The sequence below is a fragment of the Protobothrops mucrosquamatus genome, unplaced genomic scaffold (genome assembly GCF_001527695.2).
Source record: "Protobothrops mucrosquamatus isolate PMUCROS unplaced genomic scaffold, P.Mucros_1.0 scaffold283, whole genome shotgun sequence".
Classification (NCBI taxonomy): Eukaryota; Metazoa; Chordata; class Lepidosauria; order Squamata; family Viperidae; genus Protobothrops; species Protobothrops mucrosquamatus.
The window spans coordinates 155,032-161,706 of NW_015386627.1; the positions used below are offsets into that span (position 1 = coordinate 155,032).

At 46.4% G+C, this 6,675-nt stretch overlaps 1 non-coding gene across 1 annotated transcript; it reads left to right on the forward strand.

Annotated features, from left to right (window-relative positions):
• The first annotated feature begins 6,601 nt into the window (after positions 1-6,601).
• TRNAN-GUU lies at positions 6,602-6,675 on the forward strand. Its single transcript has one exon. It is a non-coding gene; the product is annotated as a tRNA-Asn (tRNA).

The window sequence follows — 6,675 nt, forward strand, 5'->3', positions numbered from 1 at the left end:
CATATGTATATAACAGACTCCAAGCAGAGCTTCTCGGAGCAGCCGCCCCTCCTCCTGCGGCTGAACTACGAGAGGGAAGGCAGGGAAATCAACAAAAGGGCCTTCCCCCCGTCCTCTGGACAGCAAACCCCGCCCCTTTTGGGACCACGTGATTTCATTCCTTAGGGTGTTTGCCAAATCCCTTAAAAAAAAAAAAAATAGAAGCGGCGGCGGCGGCGAACGGCAGGAGAGGAATCAACGGGTTTGTTTCTCCGCCTCCAGACAAAACAAAAAGCAGCTCTACGGTCCAAGCCCCCAAGCTACAGCCAGACTACAAAGGCGTGAAGTTCCTCTGCCCAGCTGAAAGAAAACCGAACCAGAACGAGCAGTCATAGTTCAGCTGTTCCCGGGAAGAAACAAAAGCCCCGGCGTTGGTGCGCCCTTCCCCTCTTTTCTCGCCCCTTCCCCCGGTCAAACCCTCGCATCGGCTGGGAGAAAGCCTCAGGTTAATTTAGCGACAACTTAGGTTCCAGCTCTATTGAATTCCAGGACTTTTATTTGAAATCTGAAGAATTGCCGCGTGAATAAAACATGCAATTTTTTTTTCTAATTTAACATTTCGCGACAATTTTGCCCCATAGGTCGAAGCACTTACGAAAACTGACGCATTACAAATATGAGAAAAATATGCGAGGGAGGGGAAACTATCTGATTTAAAAAATAGTAATTTACTGTATTATTTTCCCATGTGTCTGTATTCTTTTCCCATGTGTCTGTAAAACATTTAGACACTATACTCTTTACTTATAGTAAGTAGTTTTCTAAAAACCTATATACATATGATCCAATTTTTATACTGTTGGTGGCTTAAGAGCTGTGATTATGTGAGAAATAACGAAAATAAAATAAAATACAAAATAGAAACAGTGGGAAGGGTGTTGCGGATTATCTTTCTTGACAGTGAGAAATCATCCAGCTGAAAACTAGGAACAGCAGGATACTAGTCCAGATGGCTGTTGTAAACAAACGAGTTTAAAAGGTAAACTAATGACTCTCGGAGGATATTGAAAGTAGTTTGCTTTTCAATCCGGAGTACAGGATTTCGGATTGTGGGAGTCTGCTGGGTGACCCACAAATAATATTTTTTGGAAGTTACGATAAATGTTTTAAGAGCAAAGTTAAATTTAAAATTTTTTTTTAGTTTTGTTTTTAATCGGCTTCATAAGGTCAGCTCTTTCAAGGAGTAGCTGGAATTTGGTTTTGGGGGACCTTTGATCCCAGCTCTGTTTTTGAGTTTCCTTTCCATAGGATAAAAAAAGGAGAGGTCAGTGGCTGTTGCGCTCAGGATCGCCTGGTCGGTTTAAAACCAGCGCTATTGAACCGGTCAGATTTTGTAACTTAAAGTAACCCCGGTCTCTAGTGGTAAGAGTTGGTGATATTCTAAAATCTATCCGCCTGTGGTTCTGTTATACCTTGTGTACTATTCTACCGTCAGATTTCTCAACCCCATTTAGTTCCATGAAAATCCTCTCATATCACCTTTAAATTATTTCCTTGTGTAATTTGTGAACGTGCACGTGGTCGGTGCGGGAGACCTGGATTTAGCTGCTGCCTGCCTGGTGGCGAAACTCAGTATCTATTCACGCGAGTTTTTCCTGCACTACCGAGCTAGCTCCTGAACAGGCAAGCTTAAGAGTCATGGCGGCGACCCAAGAACATGGTTGGGTAGACCGATGCGGATTTCAGATCCATCCAATGGCTGGTGAATGAATCATAAATCCTGATTGAAAGGGGATAAGAATCGGACTAAGGAAAGCAACTTCGGAACTTTATATCGGCCTAATTAAAATAATTAACTTTTTTTTCTCAGCCCCGCCGCTATATACGAACTACTGCTGCCGTTTTCCTTCCTCCGCAGTGTAGGAACTTGGCCTCGACCGGAAGCCTTTCATCCTGCTGAGACGGCCGGGCCCTAGAGCGACTTTTGGTGACTCTAAGGGCGCAGCCAGATCCAAACTGGGCGCGCTCGAGGTATTCCTGCTGCTGCTGATGGACGAACAGCCGCGTCAGCCAGACGTCACTCCTCCTGGCAGGCGTTTTTGAATGAGGGAAGCTGCTCTTTTCGCTAGCCCGCGAAGGTTTCAACGGACAGCGCCAGAAAGGAGATCAAAGGAGGGGGGAGGGGTCCCGAGTTCCTTTCAGAGAGATCAGTAGCCGAAAACCACTTCCTTCGAAGAACAGCAACGCCGGAGGAGAGCTAGCTAGTTGATGGGGAATTCCGCTCACCCTTCTAGGCCACCCCTTTCCTCGCTAGAAAACCAGGTCAGCGAGCCTGCCTGACAGTCTGTCACGACCTCGAGACTCAGAAACCGCCCCCTTGAATCTTGTCATCTCCATGCAGATGTCCCTCTGATTCCATCAGACTCACCTCGGACATACCTTTTCGGTCTCCAATTGAAAGCGAAGAGAGTGGATCCGGGAGAAGCGATTCCTCCCTAAGAAGTGCCAGATTTTGCCCCCAGCCAGTGGCGTCCAGAGGGCATGGACTATAAGTCCCACCGTTCTGATGAGGCAGGGGGGCCCTGGCAGGGCAGTCGTTTATGCCGCCTGCCCTGATTCTTTTTGAGGGGGGTATGTTTCCCTCCTTCATTAAATCAATGGCCCAATATTAAAAAAAAATCTCGGAAATTGAAATATTTCTGGGTCCTACTCCTTAATTTAGTTCCACTGCTTTGAATGGGATGAAGTGATTCGCGGTGCTTCTTCAAATATTCAATCACGATTTGGGGTGCTGCCTGCCCTTTCTGTGACACACAGCAGTAGCCCAAGCAGCGGGGGGGGGCATTTCTCGTTCCTTTCGCAGAACAACGTGTAATCTTCTGACCAGAGTTACTTTGCCACAACCTCGCCTGGAGACCCACTGACTTCTTGACCTCCCTTGTGCCTGGATCGAAAGGAGAGATCGATCAGGGGAGCGTCTGGGGTCTAGAACCCGAGGCTTCCTCGCCCTTTCTTGTTTGCTCTGCGCCGGTGCTCAAAAGCACAGGAGCCCCACTTGCTGCGTGCGGGAATGTGGGTGGAAGGTAGATGGCAACCTCCAGGCAGGCACCAGAATCGAGGAGGGAACGGGAACTTGCAACAAAGCATCGCCGATCATGCTGCAGAAAAGACAGGCGCCTGCCTCTAAATTCTCCCCCAGTGAACAGGTGATTCTGCTTCATTGTTGATGCGGATTTAATTTTTTTTTTTAGCCTTCGGTCTAACTTTCCGAACCCTGCATTTTCTTAAGTTTGCGCACCAACCTGAATTAAGAGTGCAATCCGAGAGAAACCTGCTCAGATATTAGTGCATTGCCTTTTTACTTAAGTACCTTCAAAACAATTTTGACACTTAGCAACTGCTTGGACAATTTCTTGCAGTTTACTTGGCAAGATTTTGAAAATTGGTTGGCCTTGTTTCCTAGGGGTGAGAATGAGTAAGTGGCCAAGATGGCTTTGTGCTTAAACCTCCTGATTTCTAGTCTGGTGCCTTTTACCATTCATGGAACTGACTTTATATCTCCATAATAATAGTTGGGTGACACTCTAAATCAGTACTTCTCAAACTCAACAACTTAAGATGCATGGACTTCAACATGCTGGCTAGGGAATTCTGAGAGTCAGTTCACACACCTTAAATCTGCTGAGTTTGAACACTACTACTCTAAATCACCAGTGTGAAAATGGCCTGAAAGTTGTTTGTAATCGATTACACACATGAGGATATGACAATTATAAAGCTTCTTCAGTTAGAAGAGAAAAAAGACACCTCAATAGCAATATGAAGAGGCAGCTCCTAATGTTATAGAAATTTCCAGGACATTATAATAACAAGTCTGTTTACCAAATAATTTAACTTGTCTGAAGAGATATAATTCTTCTGCAAAACAGATCTGATATTTCTAACACTACTTCCTTGTTCTCCAGAGGCAAGAAAAACAAGGCATGTTGTTTAAAACTATTGGGTGCACCTGATGAAAAATTCTGTATACTTCCCGTACCTTCCCTTTTGCCTAGGTACCTGTAGCCCAGCCCTGAGCAAATTTGTCAACAAGCTCAGTAAGTTTCACTTAGATGAAAGGTTATTTTCAGTGAAGGGCCCCCAGGAGTTTTGGTAAACAAGGTTTTCTTAAGAGTCACAAGGTATTGTCAACTATTGCCTGAACACCGGATTGGGTCTTTTGTTTTAAAGAACAAAAATGTATTTGAGGTAACCCATTTTCCGGGTAGTTTCTCCGACTTAATTCCTACTTTTCTAACAAGTCTAAATTATTATATACAGTATTATTTGCTAATCCCACTTTAAGATACACCTTTAAAATGCATCTAAAATCCCCTCAAGTAGGACAATAACCTCTTCAGCTTTATTCCCCGATGAATGGGGAGGGGTCGTATATTTTCAGCAGAGTCCCAGAGAAAGATTTTCTCTGGATATCTCAGGGCTACAATAGGGAGCATCGCCTCAACACCCCTCAGAAAATGAGAAGAGCACAGGGAAACCCTTTGAAATGCTTTTCCTCCTGCCTAACTGCAGAAAGGTCTTCGTTTATTTTATTTGGCAATCTCACTCCGAACCCGAGATAGTACAATCTACAGGAAACAGTGAAATACTAAATTGCCTTTCATTTTCCTCTTCTTTCTCCCCTCGCCTTGCCAATAAATAAATATCCCGCTGCACCCAACAGGTCTGTACATGAATTTTGAAAGCTACTGGCCTGGAGATCTGCTTGACGAAACGGAAGAGGGGTCGGGAGGCAGGAAAGGGATTGAGAGGCTGGGCGCCGCCCTATATTGTTCTGCAGGGCAGACTCTCTTGGGGACCACGGAGAAAGTTTGCAAAAATTTGCCGAAAGGCGACGGCGGGGCAAAAGTCCCTTTACCGCCCGCATTCAGTCCTCCAGGTGGTGACAAAAGTGGATGCTCTTTTGAGACACTGAAATGATTGATCCACACTTTTCATCGGACGCCTCTGTAGGAAAGGTCAGGTGTGAGGGAGAAACCCGAAAGGGTTCAGAAGAATGTAGATGGGGCAGCTGATTCCTTTTCGAAATTCAGTTATACTGTAATAGAAATTGTTGTAATTATATAGCCTTACTTATTTCTCCCATTTTCTTTGACTGCGACAGGCGTTCCTTTCTTCTATCCCTCATCCGAAAGAGCCCTGGCTGTGTTCACACGACGGTTCGGAGAAACACCTAGCGGCTGCATTGGCACAATACGCAATTGGCTTCTTTGAATCTGGGTTAGGCTTGTGTTTGGGCGGAATGGTGGCTTAGAAGGCTTTCGGAACCCAGCCCATTTGGTTAGTTTTCGTCTGCTCCCAGTAGAGGTGTCACGTTGCTAAAAATTTCCCACTCAGAACCTTAGCACATTGGCTGTTGCTGATTTTCCTTAAGATATCTCGGCAACCGCAGTCTTGCTTTCCCGCGGCCCTCTCTCATTTCCGTTTCATGGAAGCCAATGCCAATTTTTTCTTGGCCAGAACCCTTCCCTCACCTGCCCCCCCCCCCCGCCTTCATCGTCTGGCATCTTCCGAGTAAGAATTCTGCCTAATTCCGAATATCTTGACACCACTACGAGGGTGCCTCTCTCAAAGATACCGCCTGTCTATTCTAAAAAACCCCAACGAGTCGATCCGAAGCCTAAAGTGTCAAACCGCGCCGAAACAACGCAAAACCAGCGGAAGAGACCAGAGGTCCGAATCTCTTGGGGACCCCTGCGCTGAGCGTGCTCAATTTGAATCCAGCCTCTCCAGCTCTCACGGAAAGGAAAGCAAGTGGAAGGGAAAAAGAAACGCCCCAGGACTCTAGAGGGACACTGTTACGCACCGCCTCAGACAAATCTGGCGGCGTTTGGTTTGTCCCTGCAGACGTGTTGCGCTTCAGTCGCTCTCACGAAGCGGTCTGTCATTTTCGGGCTCTTCGAATATGTGGAGTTATGATAGCCGCCCTCCCCAGTTAGGAAGGAGTGGCCAAGCCAGCCCGACGTTCACTAGTGGGGATGCGAAGCGAGACAAGAGGCGGGACTCGCAAGGCAACTTTTCCCATCGGCAGATTTTCGCTCATGTTGTAGAGTGAAACGGCTTTTCCCGAGTATTGGCATCGTAATCAGGGCGCCGTAATCTTTATGAAACGAGCATCCTCTTCTGACTCCATGCAATTTTAAACACGCCTCCACTGTTCGTGAGGTCTTTGTATGGAAAGATTGACAGTTGCCCAAAAAAGCGGGCAAAGCTTTCGCGTTCTCTCTATAGCTTGAATAAATCTTTTACAAACAGAAAACTCACAGAAACCGAGCCTGAACCCCGTCTTTCCCGGGAGAAGGTTAAACAAAAACATGTGTTTCAGTGAAGGGAGTGAGGCGGAGAGATGATTGGGCCAGGGCCGTTTGCAGGGCAGTTGCAAAGCACTTACGTTCCGGAGAGGGCTCTGAACGAAACGAAACCTTTTGCTTATTTTTGTTCCACGCTACTTCGTATCCTCTCCCTCTATTCCCCACTTCTCTCTGACTCCAGCGGCAGGCCATAGAAATCATTTTTCAGATTAGAAATGGCTATTCACAGCAAAAAGTGAACACGAGAGACAGTCTCTGTGGCGCAATCGGTTAGCGCGTTCGGCTGTTAACCGAAAGGTTGGTGGTTCGAGCCCACCCAGGGACG